General features: G+C 45.5%; 2 long non-coding RNA genes across 2 annotated transcripts; both read right to left on the reverse strand.

Moving 5' to 3' along the window:
• Nucleotides 1-7,315: 7,315 nt before the first annotated feature.
• LOC113612668 (uncharacterized) lies at nt 7,316-9,506 on the reverse strand. Its single transcript, XR_003429924.1, has 3 exons — nt 9,286-9,506; nt 8,508-8,618; nt 7,316-7,724 (listed from the first exon to the last, which is right to left on the reverse strand). It is a non-coding gene; the product is annotated as an uncharacterized LOC113612668 (long non-coding RNA).
• An 8,086-nt stretch (nt 9,507-17,592) lies between these two features.
• On the reverse strand, nt 17,593-19,990 carry LOC113612664 (uncharacterized). Its single transcript, XR_003429921.1, has 3 exons — nt 19,764-19,990; nt 19,118-19,567; nt 17,593-17,930 (listed from the first exon to the last, which is right to left on the reverse strand). It is a non-coding gene; the product is annotated as an uncharacterized LOC113612664 (long non-coding RNA).
• Between the last annotated feature and the right edge of the window lie 1,976 nt (nt 19,991-21,966).

Genomic DNA, 21,966 nt, shown 5'->3' on the forward strand with positions numbered 1-21,966 from the left:
TTAAAGTGACCGCTAACTGGCTAAAATGTTTCTTTGGGGGATGATGAAAATGTCCTGGAGTTAGTGATGATTTCTGTATAACTTTATGAATAAATTAAAAACCTGAACTGTGTACTGAACTGTACACTTTGAAAGGGTGAATTTTATGGTATGTGAATTATATCTCAATTTTTAAAAAGGTAATTAAGGAGTAGCTAGTATGTGCCAGAGATCCTGTGCTAGGCACAGGGTAAAAAATAATTAATCCTTTGAGCCTCCTACTGTGTGCCCTTTGCATTCACCCTCTTATTTAATCTTTATAACCTCCCTAGAGGAAGGGAGTATTAGTGCCTCATTTTACAGCTAAAGAAATGGATGTAGAGAGTCTTTTGCTTAAAATCACACATGTAAAATGAGGTAGAATCATATGAAACTGCCATTTGTAGGCTACTTTTGTGTTCAAATGTCAGTTTCTTACAACTCAATCTAATAAGTAGCTCTATCTATCCAAGTTCTTAATCACACACATCAGAAAACCACTCTAACAAGATTAGGCATTTGTAAAGAGCTACAAGACAGTAAGGGCCTAGTTCCCTGAGTGACAGTGTGTACCACAAAGGGCTTCATAGGACCAAGAAGTGAGCTTCTATTGTTGAGGCCACAAAGACTTTGAGTTTCACCTGTTGTGGCACCTAGCACCACTCATCCTATCCGATACACCAGGTCTACAGGACCCCAGAGCCTGTGCTCCTACCCACTGGGAATTTGCCTCCTCCAAGGTGTTTAGAACCTGGTGAGAGACCCATGCACAATGCACTAGAATACTAGAATCAGAGATAGAAATGAATAAGTTCCGCAAGAGTGGAAGAAATAATGAATCATAGAGTTAATGAAACAGAGAACACGGAAACAGGGGCTTAACCAAAGAAGGAGCTTATTCTTCTCAGGAAGCAAGACGCCTGGAGGTAAGAAGACCAGGGCTGGAACACTGTCTCCATGATTCCATTCGGGACCCAAGATATGTCTACCTTTCCACTCCACCATCTTTAGCATGTGACATTCTAAGAAGGATAAGTCCAAGGACAAAGGAGCATGCCAGATACGTCAACCCCCAACCCCTTATTAAAGAGGTTTCTCTGAAATCCCTCCAAGAGATGACCATTGGCAAGAGGCTGCTTGTAGCCTCAGGGGAGACTGTGAAATGTGATTATTTTTAAGAGAGTCACACTTACCACCATATACAAAATTAGAGCTCTGTTTGTAATGAAAAGTGGAAAATGAACAACTAACACTCTCTGCCTTATTTAGGAAGAAAGTTCAAAAGCCCGGTAGACCAAACATTGGCAAAAGTCTACTACAGGGGTCAGCCAGAATTTAAACCCAGGTTTGATTGCGTCCAAACCAGTACTTTTAACCCTGGACTATGCTGATTTCTTCACTGAGTTCACGGTCTAGTAAAACCATTTACTAAAATACAAGGATAGCGTATTAGTTTCCTGTTGCTGCTATAACAAATTACCGTAAACTTGGTGGCTTCAAACAACGCAGATTTATTCTCTTCCAGCTCTGCAGTCCAGAAGTCTGAAATCATTCTCACTGAGCTAAAGTCAAGGTGTTGGCAGGGCAGTTTCCTTCTGGAGGCTCTGAGGAGAGAATCTGTTTCCTTGTTTTCCTCACTTCTAGCTTCCGGAGGCTGCCCACATTCCTTGGCTCAAATCCCTTCCTCAAGTCACTCCAACCTCTGGCTTCTACCATCACATCTCCTACTTCTGCAGTCAAATCTCCCTCTGCCTTCCTTTTATATGGACACCTGTGATCATATTTAGAGCCCATCCGGATAATCCAGGATAACCTTCCATCTCAAGATCCATAACTTAATCACACCCACAAAGTCCCTTCCTTTGCTCCATACGGTAGAGTGCGCAGGTTCAAGGGATTAGGACACAGTTTTTTTTGTGGTCATTATTTAGCCTGCTACAAACAGTAACTTAGAAATGAATAAGTGCAAGAAAAAAAGCATGACAACATTGGCAAATGCCTCGAATAAGGAACAAACTGAGAACCACAGGAATTCAGAAGATCAAAAGAGAAATACTGCTTGGATAGTCAGAAAGAGGAGTATAAACAATTTGGAGATGGAAAGATAATACAGACATCTTAGGGAACCAAGTAAAATAATCCTGGACAAAGAATAGGATGTGTCAGAGCTGGAAGGAAGAATTTGAGAGCCGTGTTAGGGTTTATCTCCAAAGCTGGACAAAAGGAATTTTGAGATCACTCACAGTCCTGGGGAAGTCTGCTTATAAGCACCACTGATGTTCTGCCAATGGCATAAGGCAGCTCCAGCCCCTTGTGAAGGTTGGGGAGCCTCAGGGTCAGGACTAGAATGAAACAAGAGAGGTGCCTGGGGCACTCTCAGGTTGGTGCTGCCCTGAACCTGAACTTGCAGGACCCTGAGACTGAGTGCCTCCATTAATTTTGTGCCCTAGACACCTCACTTTCTCTTATCCTGGTCCCAGCCCTGGGAACTTCTAGATAAGCAAGGCTTGCTTAGGCTTTGAGGAGTATACCCAGGCCTGAGCAATGTCAAGAAAGATATTTTAAGTTGTATACTTTATCAACCTCCCCCCCATCATGACTCCTGACAGACACCTTTATTTCTGAGTCTAGACAATTTGATGAGGCAAGGCATCCCCTCACCCAGGGGAGCCCTCAAACAAAAGCTGGATGTCTCCTGCCATTTGCTTTAAGTTAACTTTCCTCAAAGTTCAAGTGCCTTCATAAAACGTAAAAGGGAGACTTCCCTAGTGGCGCAGTGGTTGAGAATCTGCCTGCCAATGCAGGGTACATGGGTTCGAGCCCTGGTCCTGGAAGATCCCACATACCGTGGAGCAACAGAGCCCGTGGGCCACAGCTACTGATCCTGCGCTCTAGATCCCACGAGCCACAACTACTGAGCCTGCGTGCTGCAACTACTGAAGTCCACGTGCCTAGAGCCCATGATCCGCAACAAGAGAAACCACCGCGATGAGAAGCCTGAACAACGCAACGAAGTGTAGCCCCCGCTCACCGCAACTTGAGAAAGCCCGCGTGCAGCAACGAAGACCCAACGCAGCCCCAAAAAAGGTAAAAGGAAGCCCCAGCCTGATGGATTCCTCCCTGCACTGGGGCCTGCAGGACCCTTGCACACTTCTCTTTGAGGACTCAGGGAGGCACGTAGGAAGCCTGGCTGCTCACACCCCCACGTGACCTTGATCCCGCGGACTGCCTGTGCGCGGCTCATTTGTTGATTCAGTGGCAAAACAAAGCAAGTTGAAAAAGACATAAGGGTTAAAGGTATCAAAGTCTAAATAGGAGTATTTGTTTATATTCCTTTTAAAAACTGGCAGTTTCTGCTGAGGAGGCTGTCCTGGAGAAAGGAGAAGAGAGGCCAAAAATGCAGGAGAAAGAGAGAAGCCAGGGAAGTTTGTAATTACACTTTAAGTTCATGTTTCCCACAAGGACTGGGAAGAGGGGCCACTATGAAGGACTGATGATTTGTTCTTGGGAAGGTTTTCTCAGCCCCGGCAGTGTTGCATGTGGAGCGGGATGAATCTTTGCTGTGGAGGCTGTCCTGTGCACTGCAGGATGTTCAGCAACGTCCCGGGTCTCTACTCACCGGGCGCTGATGGCTTCCCTCCCCAGTCACGACAACCAAAGTCTCCAAACATTGCCAAATATCCCCCCGCCAGGAATGGTATGACAAAATAGTCCCTGCTTGAGAATTCCAGTTTTAGGGGGTTGTCAGGGCTTCAGCTGACTTAAGCAAAGTGACTTTCCCATTATAGGACGTTCCTGTGAATTCTGGATGCGAAGAAAGGAGATAGCATTCTTTACGATGACATATCACTGAACAGTAACTCATCATTCTAGTCATTCTAAAATGATATCCAGAAGAGTATTACAAGTGTTTATTTTACATATTATATGGGATCTTTGACTGAGTGGAGGAGGAAAGAGTAAGGGGCCCTGCTAGCCCCACAGAGAGACCTCCAAACACCACATACTGCTCCATGCACAAAAACGCACCACAAACGTTCCCTCATCCTACACTTCTTGTCTGAAAAATGATGTCAACAGCTGCAACTAATAATCTTTCAAAATTTATAGATCAGAGAATTTCAATGGAAATCATCAGCTAAGTGGTAATTTTTTTAAGTACTGAACTTTATAGATACATTAGTACATATCTATATTTATAGTATTAGATAAATAGATAGTATTGTTTGTATGTTGCTATAGCAATCCGGCGACAGGAGTTAGTTTTCCTCGGGGTGCGAAAGGTAATAGTAAAATGGATGGTGTTCGTATAGCTTCGGGTGCTTCGACACAGTCATTTCACTAGATGCTCACAGTAAGGCAGGAAAGTGATTAGTGTCACTTCTGTGTACCTGGCATCCATGATGGTACAGGGATAATGGCTCCTTAACCGCCTCTATCCCCAGAAAGGATGTGCAGGGGGAGAGATTGCCTGTCAGACTTTCCCCCTCTGCAGCTCCTGTGTCTTGTCTCACGGCTTTCAACGTAATCACATTGCTCAAAAAGAGGCCCAGGCCTGCCAGGCCCACCTTCTCCCTCCCGCCCCCTGTGCCAGCCCAGTCTCCTCCCTCCCTGATTCTGCCTGCAGCTGCCACTCTGCAGCTCTCCTCTCAGGAACATCAATTTAAGTTGTTTTAAGCCAGGCGTCTGAGCATCCTTAAAGCACTTCCCCTGCTGCCTCCTATACAGCTGGCCTGGTGATGAGCTCTAGCAGAGAACAGAGATGGACCGTTGTTGCCTTGACACTCTACCCCATGAATAAGCCTGGGAGGGGGGGCTGTTATATGGCGGATTCCCCACAAGAGTGGGAAAAACAGCATCAGAAGGATGAATAGACAGAAAGCTATAATGGGGAAAAAGAACACGACTTTTAAAAAAAGGTTCTTTCAAAGCAGGCTGCTGTAAACATTCCTGGTTCTGTTTAAATTGGGCTGTCAATGTGCGTTGTATTTCTTTCCATGCCTCCTGTTGGTTTTTCCTGCAGGCTTGTCACCAGTGAGACCAGGCCTGAGAGCTAAGCCACTCCCACCAGCTGTAAATATCCTCCCTAACACCGTGTTATAGGGAGCGCAAAAGCCATATATCCTTGGACTTTAGGGTAGTTGTGTTAGTCAGGGTTCTCCAAAGGAAACAGAATCAATAGTGTGTGTGGCGAGGGGTGGGGGGAGTAGGAGGGAAAGAGTAGTGAGAGAGAGACAGAGAGAGATTGATTTATTTTAAGGAGTTGGCGCATGCAATTCTGGGGGCTGGCAAGTCTGAAAACTGCAAGGCAGGCTGGAGACCCAGGGAAGAGCCGATGCTGCAGTCTTGAGTACAAAGGCAGATTGCAGGCAGAATCCCCTCTTCCTTGGGGAATTTCTGTCTTTGCCCTTAAGGCCTTCAATTGATTGGGTGAGGCCCACCCACATTATGAAGGGTAATCTGCTGTACTCAAAGTCTACTGATTTAAATGTTAATCACATCTTTAAAAAGCCTTGGGACTTCCCTGGTGGCGCAGTGGTTGAGAGTCCGCCTGCCGATGCAGCGGATATGGGTCTGTGCCCCGGGTCCGGGAAGATCCCACATGCCGCGGAGCGGCTGGGCCCATGAGCCATGGCCGCTGAGCCTGCGCGTCCGGAGCCTGTGCTCCGCAGTGGGAGAGGCCACAACAGAGAGAGGCCCGCGTAACCCCCCCAAAAAAAAAAAAAAAAAAAAGCCTTGGGACTTCTCTGGTGGCGCAGTGGTTGAGAATCCGCCTGCCAATGCAGGGGACACAGGTTCGAGCCCTGGTCTGGGAAGATCCCACATGCCACGGAGCAACTAAGCCCATGGGCCACAACTACTGAGCCTGCACTCTAGAGCCCACGAGCCACAACTACTGAGCCTGAGTGCCACAACTACTGAAGCCTGTGTGCCTAGAGCCTGAGCTCTGCAACAAGAGAAGCCACCGCGATGAGAAGCCTGCACACCACAACGAAGGGTAGACCCCACTCGCCACAACTAGAGAAAGCCTGTGTGCAGTAATGAAGACCTAACAACGAAGACCCAATGCAGCCAAAAATAAATAAATTCATTCATTCATTTTAAAAAAGCCTTTACAGCAACATCTAGACTGGTGTTTGACCTAGACATGGCCTAGTCAGGTTGACATATAAAACTGACCATCACGGCAGTCCTACAATCCTACCTAGTGGAATGGGACTAGATTCAATAGGACTTGAATCGGAGCTGAGGTACAGGCAACTGCCTCTAGGGAGCCTCTCTGTAATGGTCTGGGTTTGGGGAACCCATGGGTAAATGGGAGGTTCTGCCTTCCACATGCCTTCTCCATTGCCATCTTTTTAATTTCTTTTTATAAATTTATTTATTTTGGATTGCGTTGGATTTTTGTTGTTGCACACGGGTTTTCTCTAGTTGCCCCAAGCAGGTCTATTCTTTGTTGTGGTGCGCGAGTTTCTCATTACGGTGGCTTCTCTTGTTGCAGAGCACAGGCTCTAGGCGTGCGGGCTTCTGTAGTTGCAACACGTGGGCTCAGTATTTGTGGCTCGCGGGCTCTAGAGCACAGGCTCAGTAGTTGTGGCGCATGGGCTTAGTTGCTGCACGGCATGTGGGATCTTCCCAGACCAGGGCTTGAACCCGTGTTGCCTGCATTGGCAGGCGAATTCTTAAACACTGTGCCACCAGGGAAGTCCCTCCATTTTGTTGTCGCCTGCATTGGCAGGCGAATTCTTAAACACTGTGCCACCAGTGAAGTCCCTCCATTTTGTTCAAGCCTGCTCTACAACTACAAGTCCTACTGGAGCCCCCCATTTCCTTCCCAAGTGCTCACAAAGCCTGCATAAACCCCTCCTGCATGTGGGCTTGCTAGCCTTTGTCACTTGTTCAAAGTCAGGAGGGTCAGCTACAGCCTTCAAGTGATTCTAGGCCAAAAATTACTGCAGTGCCACTGTGAGGAGCCTGGAGTTATTCTGGGGTGAAGGGGCCTGGGTTGGGCTCACCAGCCAAGATAAGAAATACAGTGGAACAGAAAGACCGCTATTCTGGGAGCAGGGCAACCTAGCCCCATATTTGTCACTGACAAATGTCAGTTAAGCATTTTACATCTTTAGGCCTCAGTTTCCTTGTTTGTAAAATGATAGGGGTAGGCCCAGTGATCTGTAGCTCTAAGGTTCTTTGATTCCATTAGCGCGTTGGCACGTGGCCTCTGACTACAGGATGCCCCACCCAATCCATGCCCAACCTGACCCATATTTTAGGAGGGAGCATTTTCGATAGCTATTATTTATTCTTCTGTCTATTCATGTATTAATTCAATACATTTGTGCCTACCCTATGGATGAAAACCTTCCATAGTATTATGACAGATACAAAGAAATTTAAAACAGTATCCCTGCTTCAAGGAACTTAAAACCCAGCTGGGGAATAATTCAGTTAGGATATATTTGGCTGCAAGTAACAGAATTCCTGAGCAACGGTGGCTTAAGCCTTGTAGACCTTGGTTTATCTGCAGTAACAAGAAGTCTGGAAGTCCGCAGTCCTGGAGCTGGTTTTGGGGCTCAGTGATCTCTGCTGTCATCAAGACACATCCTCTTTCTAACATCCTTTAGGCTTCTTGTCCTTAGGTTTGTCACCTCATTGTCATGCAGTGGCTGCTACAACTCCAAGCTCTACATCTTCACACTAGTGCTCTGAGAAGGAAAGTAGAGGCATGAGAAAAAAAAGAGTTTTGCAAGATAGGCTCCAATATTTTTCTTAAAGGAAAAATTATTTTTTATTATTATTTATTATATTTTATTATATATTTATTTAATTATATATTAATTAATTTATTAATATATATATTTTTATTATATTTTATTATTATTTATTATATTATTTATTATTAATTATCAACAGACTTCCCCTTTATCTTCTCAGCTGGAATTGGGTCACACTCTCATCCCTAGTCTAATCCTGAGAAAGGGAAATGGGTTCCATCATGATTCACCTCTGGGTACCTCTGTGATAGCTGACCAAAGAAGGAAGGAAAGGGCTCACAGGGTAAATACATATATATCAGTAGAAGCGTGAATCAACAATACAATCCTAGATTAAGCAAGAATCAGCCTTGTCAATAGGCCAACGTTTAGGTCCTGGTTCCCCACCTCTCCTTGTGTGTATCTATATGACATTGGTTAAGACACAAGCTAGAGACCTGGGGTCCTTTTCCCTCCTCTGCAAAAATAGCAATGGAGAGAATGGAGGGCATATAGGTGAATTCTCCATCCCTACCTACTTACAAATAAATTCTGCTCTAGTTCTAGATAGTGGGATGAAAGTGTATTACAGCAGACAATTAATGTGTCGAATGTGGGCCCTGGCACTGTCTGTCCTTCACCTCTGAAGGCCAGGCCAGTCCCTCCAGCCCTGCAAGATCAGGCTAACCTCATCCTCTGGTTAACAAAGAGGCTCCAGAGTGAGAGGTAGCTCACCTAGGCTTTGAACTCTGGCCTGGAAACATTTGTCAAATCACTGCGGTGTCCCAGTTTCCTGCCCTCTTAGACGGCAGCAATCGTATCTACCTCACAGGGCTGTTGAAAGGACTAAATGAGAGAAAACACATTAAGAACTTAGCACAGTGTCGGCACATAGTAATTCATTTAAAATTGTTGAAGTTAAAATTATGATCTTACTTCCCTAAATGGATTCTAAGATTGAAGCAAGGACTATGTTTACTATCTTGTTCACATGTTTTCTTTACTGACAGCACCCTTCCCACCCACCTTGCCTGATATGTCAGATGTTCATTAAGAGTGAATGAATGCCACCTGACACCCGTTAGGATGGCTACTACCAAAAAAATAGTAAGTGCTGGAGACATATAAGAGAAACTGGAACCCTTGTGCATATGGGCAGAAGAGTAAAATGGTGCAGCCAGTATAGAAAACAGTATGGTGATTCCTCAAAAAATTAAAAATCTGATTCAGCAATTCCATTTCTGAGTACATACTCAAATTAATTGAAAGCAGGGGCTCAAACAGATATTTGTACACCCATATTCATAGCAACATTATTCACAATAGCCAAAAGATGGAAGCAACCCGAGTGTCCATCAACGTGGATGAATGTATAAACAAAATGTGGTATGTGCATACAATGGAATATTATCCAGCCCTAAAAAGGAATGAAATTCTGACACATGCTACAACATGGATGAACCTGGAGGACGCTATGCTAAGTGAAATAAGCTAGTCACAAAAAGATACATACTGGATGATTCCACTCATATAAGGTACTTAGAGTAGTCATTTTCATAGAGACAGAAAGCAGAATGGTTTCTGGTAGTCGGTTTCTTCTGGTGGTTGCCAGGACCTGGGAGGAGGGAAGAATGAAGAGCTGCTTTTTAATGGGTGTAGATATTCAATTTTGCAAGATGAAAAGGGCTCTGGAGGTTGGTTGCACAACAATGTGAATGTACTTAATAGTACTGAACAACACACTTAAAAATGGTTAAGATAGGCGGCTTCCCTGGAGGTCCAGTGGTAAAGAATCCGCCTTCCAATGCAGGGGACGCAGGTTCAATCCCTGGTCAGGCAACTAAGATCCCACACGGTGTGGGGCAACTTAGCCCGTGGGCCACAACTACTGAGCCCGTGTGCCTCAACTAGAGAGCTCACGTGCCGCAAACTACAGAGCCCACGTGCACTGGAGCCCGCACGCCACAACCAGAGAGAAGCCCGTGCACCACAACAAAGAGCCCGCACACTGCAACGAATGATCCCACATGCCTCAACAAAGATCCTGCACGTCTCAACGAAGACCTGACAAGCCAAAAAATAAATAAAATATATAAATAATAAATAAATCTAAAAAAACATGCAATCATTTTTAAAAAATGGTTAAGATAGTAAATTTTATGTTAAATGTATTTTACCACAATTTTTTTAAATGTTTAATGAATAAATGTATTGATACATGCTTCAGCATGAATGATCCTTAAAACATTAGACCAAGTGAAAGAAGCCAGTAACAAAAGGCTACTTACTGTATGACTCTGTTTTTAAAATGTCCAGAAGAGGCAATTCCATAGAGACACAAAGTAGATTCGTGGTTTCCAGGGGTTAGGAAAACTACTAAAACTAAAAACGACAACTACTAAAAACTACTGAACTGTACTCTTTAAAAGGGTGACTTTTATGGTATATGAATTATATCTTAATAAAGCTGTTTTTAAAAAATGAATGAACAAATCAGATTCTAATTATATCCATATCATTGGGATCATTTTAATTCAGTGTCAGTTCCAGAAAGGAGGTTAATCTTGAATAATTTGGGTCAGAAATACGGGTAGCAAGACATTCAGGTGGGTCCTCTGGGCAAACCTCAGTCTGGCAGTCCCATCAGCCTTTGAGATTTGCTGCCTAATGGCCTGGTGAGGGTTTCTAGAATCCCCAGGCTTTAGCAATTGACCACAGGACCCTTATCTCCCTGAAGCCACTGGCTTGTCTAACTGTGGAGTCTCCTCAGGGCACTAGGACTAGAGAGAGAGTACATATCTTCCCCCACAAACACCCTGCTGGGTGTTCAGTTTACTACTTGTCATTATAATGATGTAATTGCATGCTACTCATTGATAATGTGCAAAACAATCACTAGAGAGTATAAACAAGCAGGTGGTGAGCAACCTCCTTGCAAAACACTAAAGGTAAACTTCAAAAGGTTTTTTTGTTTAATCAGTTTTGCAAACCTGTGCCATAATCCCAGATGTGTAGCAGAGCATATGTGGCAGCTTGGAAGTGACAGTGACACATTCAGTAAAATGGCACATTGTCAGAACCAACCACGGGAGAAAACCCCAAGGCAATCAGGAGCCAGAAAGTGGAATTACGACGCACTGGCAGGCCTTTATTCCCATCAATGAGCCAAACGTTTCATGCTTAAAAACACCTTCTGTCCTCCTAATGCATTTTCATACAGCATGTAAATTTTAAGTTGCTTCTCCTGAAGATACTTTCCTCATCCACCCAACAGGAGCCTATGAGACTTGTTCTAGGAGCGCTCTCTACCATCAAGACCTGTATCCTGGTGTCTGGTGGGCTAGCATTGAAGGTTATGTCTAGTCCCCAAGACCACCAACCTGTACTGCACCAGACCCAGCATTCAACTCCTCTAACAACCTGAATGGGCTTCTAGAACCGGGTCTTTGAAAAATTGAGTACTTGAAAATTAACAAACCATTCCAAAGACTGGAATATAAACATATGTAAGCAATGTAAGCCCAGAAAAAAATGATTATTATAACAGGCATAGTTTTGTGAATCACTGATCCCTCTTTTCTGAGAGATTGATAAGTTCTTCAAGCCCCAGCAAAAAAAGGCAATCACCAGTTTTGTCATCTGAACCCTGGGTCCCTTTCTGCAGCCTCTTGTGGGTTCTACCAGAGGTGCAAAAGGCTCTGAGCATCTTCTTAGTTCTTAGCCACAGAACATGGGTTGTCTTTATTCTCTCTAGCTGCTCTTCTCTTTTTTTTTAATTGAGATATAATTTACACACCATAAAATTCACCCTTTTAAAGTGTACAGTTCAGGGGTGTTGAGTATATGCACAAGATAGTGCAGCCATTACCACTACTAATTTCAGAATATTTTCATCACCCCAAAAGAAACCCCATGCCCAATACCAGTCATTCCACACCCCTTCCTTCCCCCAGTCCCTGGACTCCACTCATCTACTTTCTGTTTCTTTCGATTTTCTTATTCTGAACGTTTCATATAAATGGAATCATACAACATGTGGTCTTTAGTGACCAGCTTCTTTCACTTCCTGTAATGTTTTCAAGGTTCATCCATGCTGCTGCATATATGAGTATTTCATTCCTTTTATGGCTGAATAATATTCCACTCTACGATATGTTATATTTCTCATCCATTCATCACTTGATAGACATTTAGGTTGTTTCTACTTTGGGGCTATTGTGAATACTGCTGCTGTGAACTTTGGTGTACGGGTTTTTGTGTGGACGTGTGTCTTCCTTTCTCTTGGATATATAACTAGGAATGGATCTGATGCGTCATTTGGTGACACTATGTTTCACTTTTCTGAGGAGCTCCCAGACTCTTTCCCACAGCAGCTGCGCCCTTTGGCTCTGTGGGTGCTCCTTGCTGTGGCAGCACTTGGGCCCTTTCTCGGCCTCTGCCTTTTGTGTCCCTCATCATCCCACTTGATCTGCAGATCTCTCTTGCAACACACTTCCAGGTGCTATGCTCTTGTTTCCTCCTCCTACTTTCCCTGTAGATCAGCTAACCTGCCCCCAAGCAGAGAAGGGAAAGAGAACAAAAACGCCGCGAGGGCCCTCTGGAGGCTGTGTGCTGTATCCCACGCTTTATGTGCACAGAATAAGACCATAGAGTGTCCCACCTAATCGGCCAAGTAACTGACACCTGGGCTAGTTTTATTGCTCCAACCCACTTCCCGGGCCTCCGTGGCAATGTTACTCAGACGATGTGTCACAGAATCTGGCGGTGCTCCAGAGGCTCAGCAAAAAACCAGCATTTTCTGCCAAACAATGAATATTTCAAATTCCTGAAAAATCCACTCCTCATTTTTATTTGTTTCATATTTCGAAGCTCCAGGAATCTGTCTTGTTCACAGCTTGCCCAGGACTTAGAACAATACATGGCTTACGGTAGTTGTTCAATAAGTACTTATCTAGTAAATGAAATTTTCTGCTAAGAATTTGGCAAATCGTGTGCTAAGGCATTGACTGACTGCATGTCAAAAATTGCCCAAACAGTATTTTTAAAAATATTCTTTACTGGGCCCTGCTGAATCAGCCTCTCTAAGGTAGGCACTGAGGTCGCTGTTATCAAATTTCCCCTGGTGATACTGATGGAGATTTCTGAAGACCCTAGTCTGGGTGCCGTGGCTCTGAGAAATGCTCTCTTTGTTTGTCTGGCCACAGGGCTGGTGACTTTAATGGTTACCCCGCCCCTCAGGCCTTAGGGGTTCTCACTCTGGTCCAGGACCACAGTTCAGCAACCATATGTCAGGGGTCTCTTTCTGGATCCACTGGCATTACAGTCCACTGGCCACTGCTGGCTTCACTCCAACCGTTAGATCTTTCAATGCAATTGATGATTCTCCATGTCTGGAGAGCCCCACAAGTCAGTCTTTTCCTATCCCTCTACTTTAGACTTGCTTTCTTATTATTAAGTAACAGAGATTAAAGCCATGCTACTTTGAACACCACAAGTTCCCCATGGCTGCAGAAAAGAATCTCACCACTTATATTCTATAACTCTCCCCACTACTCCCCAAGGACTTGAGGGACAAACACAGGCCATGCAATCATGTATGGGGTCAGTTCTCTTTTCCCTCCACCTATCAGAATGGGGCAGGAGTCCCTACAGGCTCAGTTCTTCTCTCAAAGCCAAGGCTAGCGTAGAAAGTTGTAATTTTTTTTCCACTGACAGTGGACCTAGAGAGAAAAAAAGAACTCCTGACTCACCTTTACTTGCGTGCTCAAGTTTCACTTCCCCTTTTCTCCCAGAAAGAAGAAGGACTTTATCGTGTTAGCACATTTAAAGATTCTCTGGAGCTGTTCAGTTATTTATCTACAGTCAGAGGAGGCCCACAGAGTGAGGAAGACCGGGGTGTAGCAGTAGAGTTGGCCCTAAAGGCAGCGTAGGGGTAGCAGTGAGGGTGGGAGTAGGGCGTGGGTGAGGGGAGGGGAGGGTGAAGCAAGGAGGCAGCGTGGGTCTAGATGACCAGTCGGTAAAGCCCAGTCCACAGAGCACAGTATCCGTGAGGGTGTAGCAATGTCCAATCCCAGCGCAAGCAAACCACCGCCGCCGGGGACTTGAGGCGTGTCACAGAGGGGCCACGCAGACTCACACACGAGCACTCCACGCTAGCACTTTGCCACTCAAAGTGTGGTCCTCCGACCACCAGCAGTATTTGTTAAAAATGCAGAATCTCAGGTCCCATCACCCAACTGAACAAGACCCCCGCGTGATCTGAACACATTAAATGGTGCTCAGAACCAGCTTGAGAAAAAGTACAACTCGGGAATAGGTGATTCTGACTCCAGAGGTTCCAACTGGTTTAGTCCTGGCATGAGGACATGAGGTTCCCACCTCCATGTGTGCAGAATAATACTTTGAAGCCTTAACTAATTTTTCCACATATTTTTCTCTTTTGCCCCTTCCCCATTTCCAGCAGATAATTTATTTCATGCCCCTGGCCATCTGGCAGGGATATGAGAGGATGGAAAGCTATAGAGAATGAGAGACAGACAGACTTCTTCCTGACAGTGGCTTCTGAAAGCCTAAAGCCCATGGTGATACTGAATGTTTGGAAGTGGGTTTGGGGGAGAAGGGGACGCTCCACACCAGAAAAAATTTGCTTCATGCTGGGGGAAAGGAGGGACAAGCAGTTGTCACTGGACAGATGTCCCTGAGGCCCAGAGACTGAGGCTCTGTGTCCTGATTGCTGCAGAGAGGAAGCTCCTGTGTCGGGGGATTCCTATTCCTTCACAGAATAGCATAGGAAAGGCCCTGGGACTTGAAGGAACCAAGTGGACAGAAACGAGGAGCATCCCAGGGGCAACCTGCATGAACCTGCATGTTGAAGGGACAGTCCGGGCAGACACCTACCGGACAGAGGCGTTGAAGATCACACAGGCCTTCGCTGCCACCATCAAAAGTCCTGCAGGGGCTTCCCTGGTGGCGCAGTGGTTGAGAGTCCGCCTGCCGATGCAGGGGACACGGGTTCGTGCCCCGGTCCGGGAAGATCCCACATGCCGCGGAGCGGCTGGGCCCGTGAGCCATGGCCGCTGAGACTGTGCGTCCGGAGCCTGTGCTCCGCAACGGGAGAGGCCATAATGGTGAGAGGCCTGTCAACCACAAAGACAAAACAAAACAAAACAAGTCCTGCAGATGCAGATTTAAATAAATAATCAAAACAATGGCGGGCGCCAGTAGAAGCGGAGGGGTATTAAGTGTGAAGCCCCAGAGGATTAGGCACTTAGAATTAAGTTGTTATAGAAAATAAAGGAAGCCAGAATGTGTGGTGAAAACTGTATGAGCTACATGGAAGGCTGGCAAGACTTGAACTCAAGAACAGCCTCCAAATGGCCCTTTTCTGGGGGCCCCTCACGTGACACCTCTTAGCAGCCACTCCTCTCACCACTACCTCCAGATTTTCTCCTCCGAATCCCCAGCTCTGCCCCCTGAACATCTTATTTTCTTTCTCTCTTCCTTTCTTTCCTTCTTTTAAAAAATTTTTTTAAATTGAAGTATGGTTGATTTACGATGTTGGGCCAATCTCTGCTGTACAACAAAGTGACTCAGTTATACACATAGAGACATTCTTTCTTTATATTTCCTTCTTTCCTTCCTCCCTCTCTCTCTCCCTTTCTTCCTTCCTTCCTTCCTTCCTTTCTTTCCTTCTTTCATTCTCCTCAAAATTGCCTTTAACACCCCAGCAGGAACGACCTCCATAACCCTTTCAAATAAAGATCCTAAACAACAGCAAGAAACAGCGCTTCCCCCCGCAGGGCAGGGAGAAGCCAGTTTTTAAAAACACAGGGCTTCACCTTCCCTCCCTGGAGGGGAAAGGAGACCCTGTGAATTCCCTCCCAGGTACGGCGGGCCTGAGATGCTCCTGACAGCCGAGAAAGGGGGCAATGTTTCCATGTTAAAACAAAATAAGTTTTCTCATCTACTCTACCCAAGTATTCTTACCAACATCATTTTTAATGAAGTTGAGGTGAAATACATGTTAGCTTTTGGGAGAAATGCCAGCTAATCACAGCTAAGATGGTGTCCCCATTTCTACCCCTCTCACCTTCTCCAGTGACAAAGGTCAGCTTTCCTAAAGATTCAGGGCCTTTGCAACCTGAAATGTCTACCCACAAAAGACTGATTCCTACTAAAAGCATTTGCCTTGTAATTGGTCCTGGAAGTGAAACTTGTACACAAGCTCCAGAAATAACAGTGGCCTGCTAGCAGCAACAGCACTGCAACCTCCTCCTTCCTGAAGTGAGGCCAGGGTGGAGGTAGAGACGTGCTGAGGGTAAGAGAAAATCCCACACACACTCTCCAGTCTGTTATTTCTGGGCAGGAACTTTTCCTACTGGATCCAAAGAAACCACAGGCTCTGGCTTTGTGCCAGCCCCCATCTCTACACTGGCCCTGAGCCTCTACATGGCAGCCTCTGCTGGTGCCCCCTAGAGAGAGCAGTGGGCGGCTCCTTCCTCCTCCAAACCCAGCAAGGTCTTTTTTCACTCTTTTCCAGGCTCAAAGAAGTGGAGCGAGCTGCCTGAAAGTGGGTACAGACAGCTAACTTAAGTGACTCAGATTACAATCCCTGCCTCTGCCTGTCCTCCACTTCCTCTTTCCCTTTCATCATCTCTGAGAGGTACCTGTGGGTGCCTTTCAAGCCTCCTGCTTTGGCTGTAGCATCTATAGTATAGTATGACCTCACCACACTATAGTGGGACAGCCCACTGTAGGGGGGCCCATTAGTTGTAAGGCGGCTGGACAGAGAAAGAGAAAGGGAAAGAAGGCATGGAGGGAAGAAACCATGAAATGGGAAAGTGAGAAATGACCCGCCAGTCCTGGTTCCTGATACTTCATTTCCTGCTTCCATACTTCTTGAAGTTTGACAACACTTGGGTTCCACAAATCATCATTGTGTGTCACCCCAGCGTCTTCTGTCTCCATTAGAGCTGTGCTATTCCTTCACTTAGATTGTCTGTCTCTCTCACAATGATCCAGGACCCCCTTGACACCAGGGATCTTTTCTTATTCATATTTGTAACTTCAGCCCTTGATGGAGAATTCTGGCACAGAGAAGGTGATTCAAATGCTGGTTGAATCAATAAAAGGACAACTTGATTGTCACACATTATCCTTGTGTTTAGTGACCAAAATTGTTAGACATTATGTTTGTGCTTTGCATATATGCACACACACACACACCCCCCAATATTAAACATCTTTTCTTCCATTCATGGTTGATGGTTAAATAGAATATTCTTTTGTAAATACAGTGAACGTGATTATCTTCTCAGCACATGTGCTTTTCATGGCTGTCCAGAGACAAGGGCTCTTTGGTGATGCTCATGCTTGTGGAAACTTCGTGCAGGACCTTCAAGAGTGAGTAGTTGCCTCCCCAGCTGTTATTCTCCCTCTTGGAAGCAGCGCCCATGTCCTGCTGTAGATGTTAAACATGCCAGGCCAGCAAATTGTCGGGCTCATTTGCAGCTAGATCACAGGCAGGTGAGCTAGTCTTGGGACCTGCTGTGGCTTCTGCTGAGAAGCTCTGAGAAAGCAGGTCCTCCTTAATAACGGAAGAGGCAGGATGGGAAGACCCCTGCCTTGCTGCTGGAGATAAGGCCTGGTGAGGATGTGATGCTTGGAACCCAAAGTGATTTTAAAACCATGAAGGGAGATAGCACCAAAACACTGAGAATGGCAGAGCAGGAAAATGAGAAGAGCCTGGGTGCTTAACAACTGTGGCAGACTGAGTGTTCAAGTAGGATACCTTGAAGATATCCATGATCTGATCCCTAGAACTTGTAAATCTTACCTTACATAAGGAAAAGGACTTTGCAGGTGTGATTAAGTTACGGATCTTGAGATGAAGAGGTTATCCTGAATTATCTGGACGGGTCCTAAAGGTAATCACAAGGGTCCACAGAAGAGGAACGCAGAGGGAGATTTGAGTACAGAAATAGAAAGCAAGAGGTGGAGTGATTCAAGGAAGGGGCCATGAGCTGAGGAAAGCAGAAGGCCTCCAGAAGCTAAGGAAGATAAGGAAACAGATTCTCCCCTAAAGCCTCCAGAAAAAAACCAGCCCTGCCAACTGACCTTAATCCAATGAAACTGATTTCAGACGTCTGGCCTCCAGAGCTGTAAGAGAATAAATTTGGTTGCTTTAAGCCACCAAGTGTGTGATAATTTGTCATAGCAGCAGTTTGTCAACAGCAACCTAACAATGAACCAACCCTGGGAACTCCCTACCTCTGGATTTCTTGTGAAATGACATCATTTTTTTTTTTTTTTTTTGCGGTACGCGGGCCTCTCACTGCTGTGGCCTCTCCCATTGCGGAGCACAGGCTCTGGACGCGCAGGCTCAGCGGCCATGGCTCACGGGCCCAGCCGCTCCGCGGCATGTAGGATCTTCCAGACCGGGACACGAACCCGTGTCCCCTGCATCGGCAGGCGGACTCTCAACCACTGCGCCACCAGGGAAGCCCTGACATCATTTTTTAAATTCCTGTGTTCTTAAGCTACTTTTCAGCAAGACTGGATGTTAGCGATACTTATAGCCCAAAGCATCGTAAATAATACTTTTAGCACAAGCATTGGCAGTTTTGGTAAGGGCGTTATAGGATATTGGTTCCGCTGCTAACACAGAAAGAATTTAAGTGCATATATAGAGAGAGGGCTGGCAGGGCAGCTCAGGTTCAAGAGCTTTGCCCAGAACCAAGCTTCACCTACCTAGCACATTGGGTACCTCCCACTTAATTTTTCTTTTTTAGTAGTGATCAAATAAGTAGCTTTTTGAATTATCACTAAAGTATGTCTGATTGCTCCGCCATTCTTGTGGGGTTGCCCTCAACCTCATGGCCCACGTGGCTTGTCACCACTGCAGTGGAAAACCAGCCAAAGAGAAGAGGGGCAGGTCCCAGGATGAGGGACCTGGAAAGCCACACCTCCACTTGCAGAGCAATAGTCAGAACTGGTCACAGGGCCATGCTTACGTGTCAGCGAAGCTGGAAGTCTTTATTCCAATGTGCCCAATTAGAAACTCAGAAAAAGAAGGGAGATCATATATTGGGGGATGCCAAATGACCTGTTTCAGGAGTTCCACTGACAGATTACATGAGCATTCAAGTTAAAATCAAGAAGGAGGTGTCAGCATCTCAGTACTATGGCCTATATAATCAATCGTACTGGTGAAGTTTAACTCAGTCCAGACCTCTCCTGGTCTGCTGCTCCGGTTCATGATTTTTTTTTTGGGGGGGGGGGGGCGGGTAGCAGCAGAACCTTCAGTGTGTAAGGAAGATACCAGCGGTGGTGTCCCTCCCCCTTACCTGTCCCTCATCATCTAGGGCATGTCTTTGGAACATTGTTGTTCCAGGAACACACTTTGAAATTGTCTCTGAAAGGAAACAAAACCATACTGCCAGACACAGTGATTCCTGGGGATTCCCAAGGCCGCTGAGTTTATTTCTTCTGTGAGAAACCCCCCAACCCTTGGTAAAGAAGCTGGACGGGTCCTGTTTCTGAACTCAGCACTTGGTGTATTTTAGAGTCACTCACTGCAGGAGAAACAGAACCTTGAGCACGCGCTCCTCTCAGCACGTGAGAAGCCATTTTCAATTACACTCCAGAGCACACAGTGCTGTCTGGGGCCAGAGTGAATGCTGGTTGCCATGGCACTGCTTTAAATTATGTCTGTGCTGACACACTGTCACATGCTGTTCCCATACACGGGGGCCACGTCTATCTCTTCCCACTGTTTGTTGCTCGATGCTTGAGCTCTGCACCAGGAATAGAGATATATGAGCAAGAAAGCAAATGCATGTGGTCGCCACACCTTCTACCTAAATAATATATAAGATACCATGGATTGGAAATACTTTAACTATGAAACAAAAGATCCAGGTTCTGTTCACAGTTCTCTGCTGTGTAGCTTTGGGCAAATCCTTTACTCTCTCTGTGCCTTGGTTTCCTTACCTGTACAATGAAAGAGATGCAATAGCAGGTCTCCAAGGTCTCCTCCTGATGTAACTGGCTTTGCTTCCTGTGCGCTGTTGTGAAGCCACAGAGATGAGCAGAGCTCTGCAGAGGATGAACATCAAAGCGTGAGTGAGGCAGTTCCTATAAGCTGTTGCACAGTCGTCTCCATGCTGACTGTTTCTGAAACTCTCCTCCAGCACCTCTGGGCCGCTAGAGATTTGTTTTGAGTCAATTTCCTGGCAAGATGCCACTTGCCAAAAGGTCCCTTCTGAGCTACTAAGGGGACTGTTTTCAGCTTACGTTGAGTCATTATTTGCCTTGGAGTTGATAGTCCCTGGTTCAATGCTCAGGACTTTGGTCCCTAAAATTGTTAGACCACCTCCCCCCCAATAAAGTCAATTCTAAAACCAGAGAAAGATACACGTGTGAGGCTAGGCTCTGGACCTGTTTCACAGAGTAGCATCTCATGGGACCGAGAGAGTTGTGAGGAAACAGCTCTGATACTTGTCTAACCAGTGTGCAGCTGGTTTTATTGGGTGGGATATGAACGAGGTTACCTTTACATTTCTGCTTACATTGTCCTGACCCCTGCCCAGCCCTCACCTGTTGATGGCAGGGATGGGACTCCCACCTTCAAAGTCTCCTCTCTACCCCACCTCAATTATTTCTGGGACTCCCCAGAGAGCGTCTCATGTATATCCACAAAACAAAAGTACGAGCTGGGAAACCAGGATTACAATGGGAGCAGGGTGTCTTGGCATAAACCAGGGCTAAATGCGTCATAGGAAAAAAATCTAGGGCCTCGATAACAACCACCGTCTTAATAGCAAGGATTGAGTACCTTAGTTTGCCTGACAGGGGATGAGAGAAAACTTTAGGCAGACTTCACAGAGAATGTGAAACACTGGCTGACTCTTAAAATGGATGCTAGATCAAATGATGATGGCTTGCGGGAGGATATGATGAAACAGATGTTTAGTTCCTTGCTCTCCAACTGACTGAGCCCTCCCCCTTTCAATTGCAACATTTGTTCATTCATTTGGTGGGGGTTTTTTTACATTGTCCAAAACTTAGAATTAAGGAAAAAAGATAATTGCATATCTTTTCAATGTCATGCTGGAGTGTTGCCTAACTGACCTACCTAAGCAGTATTTCTCTAAAGAATGTACCTTTGGGACTTTCCTGGAGGTCCAATGGTTAAGACTCGGCGCTTCCTCTGCAGGGACACGGGTTCGATCCCTGGTCAGGGAATTAACATCCTGCCTGCCACGAGGCCAAAAAAAAAAAAAAAAAAAATAGTGTAAAAGAAAAAAAAAAATGTATTTTTGTTTGACTTGTTAATTATTATTATTAAGGTCCAGATTCGGTGAAGTTACCTGTTAATTTATAGGTTTTCTTCTGTTAGAGATACAAATGATCCCTATTCAGTAGAAAAGACAACCCCAAAGATGACAGTTTATTGCCCCGTAGGATGTTAACCAGATTTACCTCTAACCAAGCTAACATATCTCAGCACACCTCCTGACTCTATAGAAACCTCTGTTCTTAGAGTTTTCCTTGGACCACTTTTGTTATTTTGCTGCTTCCTTCACTGAGTGAGTTAAATAAATATTTGACACAAGCTCACTATATGTTTAATGAGAGTCAGATTTTTAACTCTTAGAAAATTATCCTTCGGCATTCATTTAACAAGTATTTGTTGAACAACTATTACAGGAAAGGCACCATGCTAGGGGCAGGGAATATAACAGACAGCAAGACAGACAAGGTCTCTGCCCTCATGAAGCAAACATTCTGGAGGGGAGTAAACCAGTAACAAATCAATACCTTATAGATTGTGATTAGGGCAATGAAGAAAAATGCATAAGGTGCTGTGACAGAGATTAATGGAACAGGTGGTCAAAGGAGACCTCTCCTTCCTTGAGGACATTAAGCTGAAGGTGACATTAAGCTGGGACTTGGAGGAGAGGAGCCAGCCGTGCAAAGAAGCAGAGGAAGCGTTCCAAGACAAAGGAAATGACAAGCACAAGGACGCTGCTGTAGGGCCAGGTCAGCGTGTCCTGAGAACTGGAAGAAGGCCACGGTGGCTGTGGTAGAGTGCACCAAAGGAAAGATGGCGCGAGATAAGATCAAAGGACTAGTACCAGGGCTTCCCTGGTGGCGCAGTGGTTAAGAATCCACCTGCCAATGCAGGGGACAC

The sequence above is a fragment of the Aethalodelphis obliquidens genome, unplaced genomic scaffold (genome assembly GCF_003676395.1).
Source record: "Aethalodelphis obliquidens isolate GAN/ISIS:26980383/991018 unplaced genomic scaffold, ASM367639v1 scaffold80, whole genome shotgun sequence".
NCBI classification, from domain to species: Eukaryota; Metazoa; Chordata; class Mammalia; order Artiodactyla; family Delphinidae; genus Aethalodelphis; species Aethalodelphis obliquidens.